Source organism: Dendroctonus ponderosae, unplaced genomic scaffold (genome assembly GCF_020466585.1).
Source record: "Dendroctonus ponderosae isolate FM_Combo_2020 unplaced genomic scaffold, Dpon_F_20191213v2 Dpon_F_20191213_1, whole genome shotgun sequence".
In the NCBI taxonomy this organism is placed as follows: Eukaryota; Metazoa; Arthropoda; class Insecta; order Coleoptera; family Curculionidae; genus Dendroctonus; species Dendroctonus ponderosae.
In genome coordinates this window covers 62,441,356-62,456,591 of record NW_026017110.1, presented here as the reverse complement: position 1 = coordinate 62,456,591, position 15,236 = coordinate 62,441,356, and the positions used below count along the sequence as shown (strand labels likewise).

Sequence of the window (15,236 nt, the reverse complement as noted above, 5' to 3'; positions counted from 1 at the left end):
GAAGAAATTCCGATAGACCACGGCTTCAAAGCCCGGAAAACATTCCTAAATGTAATTTATTTTTTATTTTGAAGCCGTGGTCTATCGGAATTTCTTCCTGACGTTTCGTCCACAACTGCGGTGGACATTTTCAAAGGCGATGAGGCAGTGGGCGAAGTGATCTCCCGTGCTTTCCGACTAAGAATCTGACTAGGAATCTTAGTGACTAAGAATCTTAGTCAGATTCTTAGAGCCTTCATAGTCAGTGAATAATTGTAAAGGTGCTTGCGATATTACAGGCACGTAAAAAATATGTTTTGCCCAGAACTGTGTTAATTTCATCTCCAGTAATCCGGCAAAAATCACTTCAGATAGAAATCAGAGTTGAATGTTTTCGAAGCCAAATTGCTTAATACTTGAGGGAGAGAATTACGGGTGAAATGAGCACAATTATCCCCACTTCCGGTTTATGACTTGGATCTAAACTCCCAGAGTCCCCGCCGCGATGAGTTCGCCAAAGAAGATAGAAATTTGGTGTTACGTGTCAGATGATGAATCGCTTCCCGTCTCGACGATCGGCGTCGAGCTTCGGGCGCGCTTTCTCCTAATCTGTATTATTTGTCATCTCAATTCACGTCCTTATATAAAGTGGAAATGTATTCTTTTAGCCCTCAATAAACAGCTCCTGGTTTTATCTTTCGGCTAACACCATTTTCATTTGCCACGTCTTAAGCCAGACATTAGACAAATGTCCTGGTTATTAAATTTATCTGGCGGAACGCTGAGAAACCAAAATGGGCGTTTTAATTAGATCTATGAATTACCAATAGATCCGCCAATAATTCGATTAGCACGAGTATTCCCGACGGAGATTGTTAATACACATTCAGAAATTCTATTAACCGTGTCCATATTGATTAGAATCGTTATGGTAAATCCTGCAAATACCAGGACTTGCTGAACATTAGCCAGAAAATAATATTTAGTAAGGATTTGAAACATGGAACTCAGGTTTAGTGATGTTCCGCCTTAATTAACGCAGGTTTGAACGTCTAATTAACTACATGCGTTGAGGGATTACATATAGCAGTAAGCATAATCCCAATTAGCTGAATTATAGCAAAATGTGCTCGGCTTGGACATGCAAGCGTAAAACGGCGCAAACGAGCGTATATCAAGCATGTACCTGCAGTTGTAATGAAGATTAAGCAATTCGTTCATCATTGATTGGTCAATGTTCCTGCAGAGGCCGATTTGAGCAAACGAGCTAGAAGAAACTATTCTCTTCCTCTGCCTCGTGTACACCCATAATAAGAGAAACATTCGTTACCTTGGGCAATTAATATCAGTAAGCAAATGGGGAAATTATGCATTTCATTACCACTCCATTCGTGAAAATAAATCAATAGATTTATGGGTGAGTGAGAGTGGAAAAAAGCTCTCTTAATAAATTAGAGACAAACGGGCGCAACAGTCAGCCACTATATCATAGAGTGGAAACGGAATGGGCGTTAAAACCCGAGATGGGGTGAGAAAAAGGAATCAAATTGAAATAATACGTGTCATATCTGGATATCTACAGACGAAAATGCGATTATTTAGTGGACTGTGAAATATGACTGGCTTACGAAACTAGATTTACACTGCGGTGCATTTGATAAATGCCTGTTTACCGGCGCTTTAGTGAGTTGCACACTGTTCCTAAATTATCTCACTTAATCCCAGATGAAGAATTTTTCGCACAGCCCATCATTTAAATCGATAAACCGCGGCAATCGATTTTTCTCACTCAATACAGAGTGTTACAAAAGCACGACAAGTTCACACACCAAAACTTTCTCTACCAAGCGTTAGAAAATCGAAGAAACTTTCACATCGACACATATAGTAACATATTGTAGCAAGAACAAGTAGTAATTAAATTAAAATCACATTTCGAAATTCACCGTATGCTATGAATCAAAAAAGGGCGATAAAAAGAGGGCGAACTGTTATACCGTGAAATTATAATGTAAGTTCAACAAGGTGGATATATGACAAGTTATCGATGTCCTTAAATACTAATGTTAGAAACAATTAAATCTGAATTAAATCGTACGAGTCGCACACATGCACCGAAAAATATGTAAATCTAACACGACATAAGGATCATTAAGTGTTATGAAGTGAACAGTTTTCAAACCTTTTCCGGATTTGTTGCGTGCAGTGTACGCATTAAAAAGTTGCGATAAGGGCTCGACCTGTGGTACGTTGTACAGTGGTCCTTCATACTTGTTCAGGGCATAAGCAAGCTTTTTTGGAAAAGAAAGCGACCAATTTTGGTCCCATTTGATTTAATATGTTAAACGCTATTAAGTCGGAGGCGAAGTAAAAAAAACTAGATCAGATGAAGGAAATAAATGGGCCACTTATTATAACACAATATTTGCATTTTAAATATGGAATATTAATAGTTCACACGTTGGAGGTTTATTTTTAGTTGCTAGAATAGTGCTTTGGACGCGCAATTAATCAATCATTTTCATTCCTTGATGGTTCCGGTGAAGACCTCAGTCGTATTCACCTTAATCAACATATTGGAAATTTCAGTTTAATTGCAAATGCTGGATTTTCACCATGATTCATTCTTAAGACCACTGCAGGCCAGCAATTCCCTGAAGTGTTAAGCAGGTGGAGGTCTGACGCTTTCATGCTCTGCCCTACTGTTTATTTTTTGTGTAAATTGTGACTAGCCATTTTCCACTTAATTTCATGCTGCGAAGTTGTTTATTCAAAGCCGTAAAAACTCCTAATAACTATAAAAGAACTTTTTATGTCACTTTGGAAGCAGGCGTTCTGAATTTGCCTTAATGACACTTCGCTAAAACTCATTTTTTTGATTAACACATTTTACAGTTTTACATTCTCACTGGCAAAGTTCTACATGCATCAAAGGGACGACAAAGGTTAAGGTGGCTCACAGATTTAGTCGGCAAATTATCCTTCCAACGTGCAAGGACGATCCAAAAAGACTGCTTAAAACGAGTCAAAAATGTTGAATATTTCGGGTCACAATCGACCCTCCCCCTATGAAAATTTCGGTCAAAACTTGAAATTTCGTATCAGTGTTTTTTGGGCTCATTGAATTGTTTTTGCCCTAAGAAGCTCAATAATGTGCATATATGAGGTGTTTGGGTCGATAATAAGGAAGATATCGCCGGTTAATATCTATTAATTAATAGTTCACGTTTTGGGGATTTAATTGCAAATGCTGGATTTTCACCATGATTCACTCTTTTCGCTCGTCCTGAATTTGCCTAAATGGTACTACGCTAAAATTATTTTTTTTGATTAAATTTTGCATTGTCACTGGCAAAGTTCTACATGCATCAAAAGGATGATTAAGGTTAAGGTGGCTCACAGATTTCAGCATTTAGTCGGCAAATTATCCTTCCAACTTGCAAGGATGATCCAAATGCATGAAGATAAAACTTACAACTCTCGTTGGCTCAAATTGCATTCTCTACTAGACCCAATTCCGGCTTTATAGTAACATGCAGAATCGAATAAATTAAGGCACAGAAGGAACGTGCTTTAGATGTTCTTATACCGATGTTTAGAGACTTTCGGGATTTTCCCTAATTAGTTTTTTATTTTTCTCTCGTTATTCTCAAGATTTCGTAATTAGCAAAAGTCGGAAAATTGCCCGCAATTTGGACGAACTTCTTCCTGTAACTATAGTTATTAAGTCGGCGAAATCTAAAGTAAAGACCCACTCTTAGCCTGATGACGATGGAGGCAATTAGACATTTTCGACAAAAGTATACTTCTTGCGAAGTTCCAGAGAAGCCTCTTATGTTCGCTCCGGCGTTTTCCACTGATCCTGTTAATCCTGTGTATCGCATCTATTAGCAACTGGGAATTTCAGATTGGCCGCAAGACATTTTTAGGACGGTTCCAGGAGATTTTATAGATTTATTACCTAGCTTCTAGCATTATCTTATCCTAAACTCCCTTAATGTTCACCCATGTTAAGACGTTAAGAGTAATGCACTCACATTATTTAACCCTTCTAAGTGTTCTCCGACGTTTCCGTGAAATTGCCATTTCCATTTTCCGCTAAATTTACATGTTGTTGTCGTCTCTCCGATGAAAGCGCAACAATTCCGAACATTTACCTTCTTCTTTACCGAAAATCTTCAGCCTTAAAACCTCCAGAAAATAAAACGTAGCTTCCCGTCGGGAATTTCCACATGGAATGCACCAAAGCGGTGCTTGGATAATTATAATCAAAGGAGTTATTTGTGAAACGTCCATCCACCAGGCCAATCAATAGATGCTATGCCCAGTTCGCCCTAATTTAATTTAGTGGCCAAACCATCCATGACTTGCAATTCATTCCATTTGATGATTAACGTATTATTGGCGTCATGTCTACTGGCATACAGTTTCACGTATAATGGAATTCCTGCAAATGTATCGGACGTTTTTCACGTTTATGTAATTTATCCAGCATCTCGAATGGTACAAAGCATAATGGGGTGGAGACGCTTTTAAATAAAGCGACGATAGTTAGAAACTAACGCCCTTTAGTTATATTTCCTTGAAATCGAACCATTTACTCCGGATTGTCGCATAAAGAGCCGAAGTCATAACAATAAGACATAAGGCTGCGAAAAGAGCAAGCTCAAGACGTTCTCGGGGTTAATATCAACAATTCACCAGGCATTACTTATAATGGGTGCTCGCCATTCCGGCACCCGCATAAACCATAAGTTTATTTCGCTCGTTTTTCGAATTTTGTTTGCTGATCTCTTCTTTACTGTACTTTTCGTTACGATACACTACCCAAATTAATTGCCTACGATTTCAAAGTACTCTGACTGCTGCGTGAAGCATTTGCCAGGACGTTTTATTCTTGAAGTTGTGTTTGGAGTAATATATTTTCAAACTGAGTTATAATCAGTTTTTCACGTCTGCCTTAAATCCTGCCTATTACTGAATGTTTCTTTTGGCTAGTGTATCGCCTGAGTCTTCCTGAAGCCCGTTAGTTCCATCCAGTCGAGTGCCTAACTGGATAGAACAAATTATCGCCCATGCCTTTCTTCACATGCACTGGCTTTACTCAGTTCGGCACTCTCCATTAGAGGTGATTTCATTTTTTCTAACCTAATAAAGAAGCGAAATCGCCTTCCATATGAACTGAATGGAATTAGAAGCAACTACCATCGAGTAGTTCTTAAGGTTCCCAATTTACGTTAGTGAGCCACTATCAACGGGCTAAGAACTATTCAGCTGTAATAATCGAATAACACTTAAAACTCTTTGATTTGAGTCATCCGATTGAGTATATTCATTACTACAATAGCCTTTAAAACCCGCTACCTCATCTCCTAATATGTTTTACCCCTATTCATACGAGTGCCCTTTGCAACTGTTTTTTGACACCTCAAAATTCCCATAGGGGACAGTTTTCTACCTACCTTAAACACACTTAAATGCATTTAACACTGGGACTCATCGATTTCACCACGGTTTTTTGCTCACTTCCCTAATAACCCTTCATGCCACCACAGACGAAATTTAACCGCTCAAAGGCTTTGGATATTAATCTTATTTGTAGAAAGACACTTTTATTCTACTGCTTATTGTACCTACGATTATTTAAACCCATTTAGGCTTTCTTCAGGTCTACTTGAATTTGTAAAATATTGATGTTGAAATTAGCACGCTCAATTGATTTTTATTTTCCACCAAGATACTTATTGACAATCGAATCAGACCCCTGAGGTTTTGTGCATGTCTATTTAACTGAAAAATTGTTAGCATACCATTATTTATGTGGCTAATAAATCGTTAAATTGATCGCGTTCGCGTAATTTTCTGTTGTAATTTAGAAATACTCTCAAAAAATAGATGTGAAGTTCGTAAAACTATGGCCAGCAAATTCCGCAGGTCATGAAAACACGTGTCCCGTCCAATAAATCACAAAAAATATACTATTACACAATAATATCGCTATCGTTTTCTTCCTCTTTGTCCATTATCTTATGTCCTTTATGTAGTGGGGGACGAGAGACCATCATAACCGTACCATTTACAAGAATCTTTATTTTTATCAACTGCCTACATAAAATCGGTCGGGCATAAAATAATTGGCAATGATGCTAAAGTTGCAAAAAAGAAATGAACGAATTTAAAACCAATTTCCAAATTGATAGTGATTCAAGTTGCTAAAATCGAAAACGAGCACCGGCATAGTCTAATTCATTTTCAATTTCCATAACAATTTTAGCTCGAATGCAGCAACAATTTGCAATGCATTTGGTCATTTTGTCCCTCAAAAGGCATAACAGGCCGTGTCCCTTTTGTTGTGACACAGAGAGGACATATAAAATAATTGCCGCCGCACCGGTTTAATTATATTTCAATAATGAGTTAATGGAAAATATAAATCGCTTGGCCTGCGTCAAATTGAACGTGTGTTTTGCTAGTTCAAAAGTGCTTCTCCAATTGGAGATAGGAATATTAGAGCTATCGATATTTGCTCTTTCGATACCCAACCCAAACTAGTTTGCTTCCAACTCAGTTATTTGATATTTGACTGAAATTTCCGACAAAAGGATATTTCTTCCAGAGCCAAAACCCCCACACAAATGGGTGCATTACCGCTAGACAAATCTGTGTCTCACAATACATTTGCTCTGGCCCCAGTTTTTCGCTTCTGGTAATATCGCTGATATTTCAAATTTCGCTTTAACCCAATGACTTGTACCTTGGCCATTTTTATTAATCAAATAATTTTTAGTCCGAAATGGCGTGTTGATTGTTTTAGAAACAAGTGTGTTCTCACACAAAACAAGTCAGAAAGAATCAATCTCTTGGGCATCCACAATGGCTGAAAATTTGATCGTTTCTATTATGTCTTTGCTATAGGATATTCCCTCAATATGGCCCGTCAACCCCTAAATAGAATCAAACATAGAGGCACCCTAAGACTTCGCGACAATCCGATTCAATGGTATCTGTAAAGTGTGGGGTGACACTTGTAATAAAAAGTGCCAGTTGTACTTATTAATACAGGACGGGAACTAGATTTTTTTTTAAGTCAGAAGACAAAATGACCGGGGAGGGTAAAGTAATAAATTAGGGCATGCTTTTCGTACAGGGCGAGAGTTGCATTAAACGAAATCACCAGGCTTTCCGGGAAAGTCCATCAAACATAATTTTCATAAGTTTTGGAAAAGTTCCTAAATCAGCATGCGAATAGGGGAGATTATTTTTTTTATATCTAACATTGTAAAGCCAGCTCTGCAGATCGTTTAGGTTTACCCTTAGAGTGTAACCAAGAGCTTTATTGTATTTTACGCAATTAAATTTACTGTTAAATCATATCGACGGCTTCTTTTTAGCCAGCACTCCATTGTACCGGTTCAAATTCGTTTGATCGGCCTGAAATACGGTTTTCAATTGCCTTCAATTTAATTTTTAGTTACCAACCGCAAGTTCCCTATGTCACTGCAGAATGTGACGATTTCAAATTAAATTTGACCGAGCAATTTCCACAGCAAGTCTTTAATGATAACGGGGTTAGAGCCATTATTTCATAGCAGATGGTCGCTATAGTTGGCCTAAATGCATATTCATTCACTAGTTCCATTGAGAGAATAACCATTGGGTTTAGAATTTTTCTTTGATGGGAAATGAATGTAAAATTTGAAAATCTGGAAAGCCGTAATGGAAAAGCGTCTTATTGACGATGTAAAAGCTCTTACCTAAAAATTAGAGTTGAAGCCATTCGAAGTGGGGAGGTCTATTCAAGTATCGCGTCCCCCAAATAAAGCTTTTTTCTCCATCTACAATACGTTTCAATCTCAAGATTTATTTCTTGAAAGCGATATTAAGAACGGGCATATTAGGGCGCTGCTCTAAAGTGAAATAGCGTCGCAGTTTTCTAATTTACTGATATGCTGGGAATTTTATTTTTTATGCTTTAGAGGCTTATTGCTCATCAATATGAATATGCACTTAGTTCAACTATGCTGAAATGTTTTCGTGCGTTTCAAGTAGGTTTCACATATTGACATATTATAGAAATACATCCAATTTGCGAATACGGATACCTTGACAACAGGAACTACGACTGAAAGCTTTATAAAAGTTGAAAGCTTCAACGATTTTGATTGATGTCACTATTGAAAAAGAGAGAATATTTCGAGGGTTGTAAACAGCAAAGGCGAAGCAGCGGAAAAGCGAAAAGTTGCCGGAACAGAGCCAGACAAAATAAAGCAAAAAAAGAAACAAAATATTGCGATGTAATTGATAAGTTGAAGCAGCTTGTTGAGCTGAGCGGTAGTATGGTTTGTTTCTCTCAGACTCTTTGCCAATTATGTTCAAGATTTTACCCGAGTCGATCAGTAAGAGACACTCAGTTTGATATAACTTCGTTTTTAATTACTTTTATTCGAATAACCGGAATCTCTCTATTAACAGTGTTAACATTCCCCGGGCAAACCATGGACAAATAAAATACCATTATCAACATACATTATCTGTTTGACTACAATAAAACCGTGTAAAGAGAGTCAACAAAAATAAAGTGTGATTACATTATTGATGCTCTCAGTATATCGATTGATGTATCAGGCATCAGGCCCCTCTGTTTGATAAACCATTGTCTGAGGCACTAGATAATAAAACTGAATTTCTGCTAAAATAATAAATTTATTAGACAATCGTCATCCATAGGACGTTTGGGAATTTACTTCGCTTTTATAGCTAACGGCCGATGATTTTTGAATATGTTTTCCTCTAAAGATAAGCTTAACATCAGACACGAGCGCGTATTGGATGCCACATAGTTTCACTTTCATGAGCCGGAATTTTGACGTTAACTAATTTCCAGCATTTATCTGAATCGTTTCGGGAGCTGTTAAAATTTGACATCGCTTTTTACTTAGATAAAAACGTTGGTTGTTTAGAGATAGGTGATATATCGAACGTCGTGTTTTAGTTTGGTTCTGTTTCAGTTTCTGGGAGAACGTTCAACTCAACTGAGCAAACAAAGGGTTTTTTGCTTATTCCAATTAGTTTCAATCAAAATATACATTCTCTCATAGATCAATAAATATCGTGTCCAATTCGGTTTAACGACACCATTGTAAGGCAAAGCAGTTTTTACGAGGAAACGAGGTGTACAAAAGAGCCATAAATATGCCTCAATACAATTAAAAACAATATCACAATATAATTGATTCGCATTTAATGCCAATAAAAATTTTACGAGTTTTCAGTCGTTAAATATTGTTATACCAGATTAAATTTCCGATTTTACAAAGAATTGTGTGCGATTTTTTCCGTTAGTAGGTACATTCATTTGCCTCAGCGACGTATACAGTATGCACTATTATGGCTAATAAAAATCACCAAATTGTAATTTATTGCCAGCACCAAAACGGCCTTTCAATCTTAAGCACGTGCTAAATCGGTTCAAAAACGTCCATTATCAGTTGCCAGTAAAAAATCCCAACTCTTTTGTATCAATTATGATAAATGAAATTTATACTTCCACGATAGTAAACTCCATTTACACATCAACGATTTTACAATTAAACTTATAATACCAGCTGGTTACGTTAGAAGGCCATTAGGTTCGCTTTGTGATTGATCAAGTAAAATAAATCGTTGGAACTGAATATCAGTGACTTGAACAGAAAAAATATTAGATGCAGCTTAAAAGTTGGAAATGAGTTACTATTTCCATCGAGCATTTTTCTGAGCCTGACAAAAAAAGAAAATTTGTTTTTCAGTTTAGTCAGCTTAGGCTCGAAAAATTAACTAGTTAATCCATTTCCGACAATAAAACCCTTGTTGTACGGAGAAAAGAATCTAAAATCGCCAATTTCCTCAAAAAAATATTGGACAAAAATGTTGCTGGTCCAAAACATAATTTTGAAGATAAGTGGTAGAACCGGGATGCTAAAATGTTTTTTATTTCGTGCTGAAAATACGCAACACCATTACCTTTCAACATTCCTCATTATTGTGAAAACGTGTGCCAGCGCAGACCCTCGGAATCCAAGCTAAAATTAGTATTATTACGGTTTTTAAATTTTGATTTATTTGCTCTGACTAATTAGAACAACAGCGCCGTTTTAGTCGCCGCCTAATTACACAAAACAAGCGGACAAAAAGTAGAATTTGTACAACATACATATTTGTCAGTATTTTAGGAAGCAATTCTCGGAACAGTGGCATTTTGACTATCCATAATAGTGGTTTAATTCGGATTTCGGTTTCACCGTCGCCAGGTTGCAACCAGGTGGTAATTATACGAAATAAGTGTTTCCATAATTGACCAAAAATCTGACACGCAAAAACAATCTATCACGATGAAAATAGGAAAAAACAGTCGGGAATTGGAACATATGGTCAAGTAATTTATGTAGGAGCTAGGTATTGACCTCACTTTTTGTTTTACATCAGTAGTAATAACAGGGTGGCAATAAAGGCGAGAAGTTTCATTTGCAACTTTCACCCATGTCGTTTAATATTCATTATAACAGGCTATAATAGAAGTGTCACGCTTAAATGTTGAATCATAGCAGTTGAATATATGAACCAATATGAACAAACCCAATAAATATAAAGATCCCGTGAACTGAGAGGTCACGTAATAATGTTTGACCAAGCCCGTTTATCTATTTTCTTTCTATCGGAAATGGTTTTTACTTTTTGAAATAAATTTCTCCCAATTCCTAATCGCAATATGTCACGTTGGCTTGCTCGAATAAAGAAGACGGCAATATAATCGATTTGGCCATTTGTCAATATTATTTGTGAAAACAAAGGAGCCTCGCTTTTATTAGGAAAAATTTTCCTCTGATTTAGAAAGCACTTTGTTCGCTTATCGGGTGCATATAGCGCCGCAATCTGTGTAAATCTTCCTAGGGGAGCGATATATCACAATATTGACACAATATTTTAGCAACGAGGTTAATAATGTAATAAATTCCACCTTTCTACCAATTTGACAGTAATATACGTTCCTAAGCAATTCCAAGAGACGGGGATGTGAAATATTTCATTTCTTTTTGTTTTATTATCGACTTTCAGCTCAACGGTTGCAAACGTTGAGGGCTAAGATAGACAAATGTGCCAATATCTTGAACTTTACCGAATAAACGTCAGCTGATTGAGGAAAACGTTAACACCTTACATGAAAGTGCTCCGGAATCATCCCGCATTACGTTCAAATAAACGTAAAAAAATCTCGACTCTCTACAGCTTTTATAGGGAGGAAGAAGGTGCTGACGACTAGCATAATAAATACTTAGTTGGTGTCACTTTTGAGATTAACGCCTATCATTACTGAATCCAATAAAAACTTTATGGCCTAACTTTGATGCCTTACGGGATTATCCACAATCTAGTCTCCCTAATTTACTATACTATTGGTCTCTAGCAAAAAAAACTTTATATATGTTTTGTTTTCGGATATAATGCACCTATAATGAGTATTTTTAGACTACCGGCTTAAAGTTTTAGAGTTACGTGGGACTTTTTTAACACATGTCCCAGACTTATGGCCTTTTTTTCGGTTTTAACAGTCGCCGACTTCGGAATTGAACTCGTGAATAATGCATGAAATTGCTGCCAATCAAAACTAGCCTTCTAATGTAATAATAGAAATGCTCATTTAAATAACAGTCTGGTGAATTCTAAAGCAGCACAAATCAAGACCACCTCAACCCAATAATTATAGGGGTAAAAGTGAAATAAAGTAGCAAAAAGGAGCAAAAGCAATGCGGCAAGTTCCTGGAAATAAAATTATATTATGACAAAGCTTTCAAATCCAAGGTATATTACACACGCTAAACATAAAGCTGGTTCCAAGTTGAGCCATTAAAAAGAAAGCTTTGTAATCAATTGCACTAAATATTAATTAAATTAAAGTTCAATATGGTATTTAACTTTATCGCGTAATCGCTGTAAGCCCATCAAACACAAGCGATCAGTTTCGACCTTAGGGCCGCATTAAAAATTTTGAAGAAGCTTAAAATGTATGTGGCACCCATATGGTCATATGTACATTTAGTTTTGATATTGATAACGGATTTAATCCAGATCACTAAAACATTTTCAAATTCAACAGATGTGGTTAAACCGCTTTTGTGCCCGAATCCACCCTTGGCTTAAAGGGTAGCGAGATGCAAGTAAAATTTATTGGGTGGAAGCATACCCCTTTATTACCAGAATTAGCCGATTAAATGTCATTCAATTAACTTTGGTCGGAAGAGAAGAGAAAAATTGAAACAGACGCGAGTCTATAAGTAAACGAAATGGATAGTTTTAAAGTAAGTGAAACAGTTTCCACGTGGTAACGTGGTCATATCCATAATATTATACGGCTCCTATTTGGTCCATAACCATGGGGCTCGATCCATTATCGACCTGTGTAGATGTCGTCCGTAATTAGATAAAGACGTTATACGTGAGGATAACGTCGGACCTTGTGTCCTATTAAATATAATTGAAACATTAACCATAAAACCATTTAAGGATAAAGGCGGACCGAGATATGGACAATCTTGAAAGCCCCCTAAAACAGAACTTGATAATTCACCTACATTATTCCTCCTTTGTACGGAACGGATCTCAATTCCTCAAGTCCTCGTTCCAAATGCATTTTAATTCCCCCTAGGGGAAACAAGTAATTAAAATTGTTCTCCTGAAGGATTAACTTCGGACAGGGTAAATAATCATAACGTCGGATTCAAACGAACCGGGTATTATTTTGATGAGATATACTTCGTAAATTAAGGGTGCTAAGCTATTATCAAGAATTATGAAATATGGCACATCGTTTTTTTAGTGGGTGTCCTTTATTTTATAAAATATATTATCTACAGCGAAATTTGGGTTTACACAATTCTGGACATTTAAAAAGTCCTCAACTATGAAACTATGAAATTGAAATTAAGGGGCAATTTTTTTCATCCATCCAGCTGCATATAGCGATCGAGCATTTGGCAGCTGAAATAACTAGTCAGTTTGCATTACGTAGTCATCGTTCTTGGCAAATTTGTTGCTTACATTATCCAAATTAATCTGGCAAATTACCAACCCCGACCCAGGACTATTACCGTGTTTATGGGTACCCTGCGATATAAACGTTTTGATGTGCCATTTTACATCCATACGCGCCCTGTGTTTTATGCCGTTTGCAAAATTTAATAACATTATGGCATATTAGAAAGGGCATCCGATATTTCAAAACAGAAACGATTCAACAAATGACAAAGGAATTAAACGGATTACGGCCGTACTATTAAATTTAGTTGAAACTACCTCATAAAATTTTAACCACGCATACCTAGCTTTTTATCTTCTGTGCACCACAGCGTGGCCCGTTTAATTGCGATAAGCTAATTTCATTAAAAAATTAAATTGATAAAAATAATCGTACAAAATATGCATACATAACAGATAACGCCGTATGAAATAGCAGTAATATACGTAGAAATAAATGGCTTATTTGGACTACCATTGTTGCACAAAGATGTGTTTTTGTCACCACTTTTCGGTAGCACTTTCTAGCATGTTTTTACCAGAACGTTTTCAGCGTTTGATGGGAATGGTTCGAGATAGTACCAAGGTTCGATTAAATCATTCAATCTCGACATTATCTACCACTTTTAAAGTGTTCTTGCAATTGATTTTCGTTTATGTGAAAATAATAATCCAATCAATTGAGTATTGCAGAACAGCATATTATTTCCTGTAGATATTGTAAACGGCATTTGCTGTGCTATATACAAATTTCCAGATCTAAAACAGAAGCAAATAAGCCAAATTCGATTGTGAGTGATTGCCATTTACCCGTAGTAACAATGCATAATTGACTGCTGTTGTATTGAAGATTTTGACTGCGGTTATATTTGATGCTCCAGTAAGAATGAGCAAATACGCTTTTTGGTTTTGAACACTCCATGTATACCATGGTAGATTCCAAAGCTCATTATAATAACGGCGCCACTAAAAAAGGTTTTTCAAATACAACCGGAGTGGCTTAAAATGATGAATAAATACAATTTATTAAACAAGCAAATGTGTGGTACCTCATCTTCGAACCGCTGACCAGAGAACATTGTGTACATAGCTATAATGATAAATATGGCAAAATACATAATAGTCGAAACCGGATTCATTATTTTCTAGAAGAAGAATAATTTATTATTATATGGCGGTCATTATTGCCGTTAAAAATAACTTCCATGTTGAGGGCACTTACTTCCGCGTGTGCATATAGATTTAAAATAAACGATAATGTTGCTGGTATCATGTACTGGACAGCTGTGTGCCGAATCATTCCCTTATTATTTACATATAGTCTGAAATAAATGAATAATACAGAAATGTACGTGATAATTGTCAATCCTCAAATCTCACTGTCTTAATTCCAAATGCCTGGTCATTAGCATTCTCAGGCGACAACGCACTTGGAGCTCCAATTTTGGGCTGTTTTTCTTAATTATTAATTGTTTTTGAACTGTTATCTTCCGGACGTACTCCGAGAGCAGAAAAATTTGAACTTCGGCTTCAGTGGCAAAATAAATGCATAGGAAGGGAATAATGCTTATCAAATAGATGCAGTTAACATAGTTGATGCATTCCCCAAAGTAGACAAGATACTCGAGTGGTTTTATTCGCAAATTTCTTACATATGCCATAACACAGGTACTTTTCAATTCCCTTAGAGTGACGCAGATGTAAGTGCAGCCCATAAGCACACAGAATTCACTTGCAAGTGATTGCATTAGGCCTCTTTTTCCAATGGCGCATTTAACATCTGTTGATACTAATTTTAATGGCCATTGAGCCTTTTTAATTTCTTTCTCCGATTCTTTTAAACCGTCTTGTAAGTTGAGTATGTAAAATGCATTTAAAGAGCCCTAAAAGAATAATTATTAAACGAATATATTTTTTATTGCAGGCACTTTTCTAAGTGGGTGAGAGCAACTACTTGCGCACTTACAAACAGGAAATAGAAGCGCATTACTTCCCGTTGAAGTAGAACTAGAACATCGATGTGGCATGTAAATTGATAAATTACTTCGGTGAAAAAAGTCAATATGTTGAGGCAAATTAAATAACTGTTGAGCTTTCTTAATATTGGATAATGACAGGGCAATGACAACGTGAAAAAGTATACGCATGGTGATAACTCGTAGTGTGTATCTATAAATAAAACAGAGTATGATGGGGAATTCTGAATT

General features: G+C 36.5%; 1 protein-coding gene across 2 annotated transcripts in view; it reads right to left on the bottom strand.

Annotated features, from left to right (window-relative positions):
- LOC109540988 (pair-rule protein odd-paired) overlaps positions 1 to 15,236 on the bottom strand; it is a 104,796-nt gene that overhangs the window by 25,173 nt on the left and 64,387 nt on the right. The gene's annotated exons all lie outside the window — the stretch shown is intronic.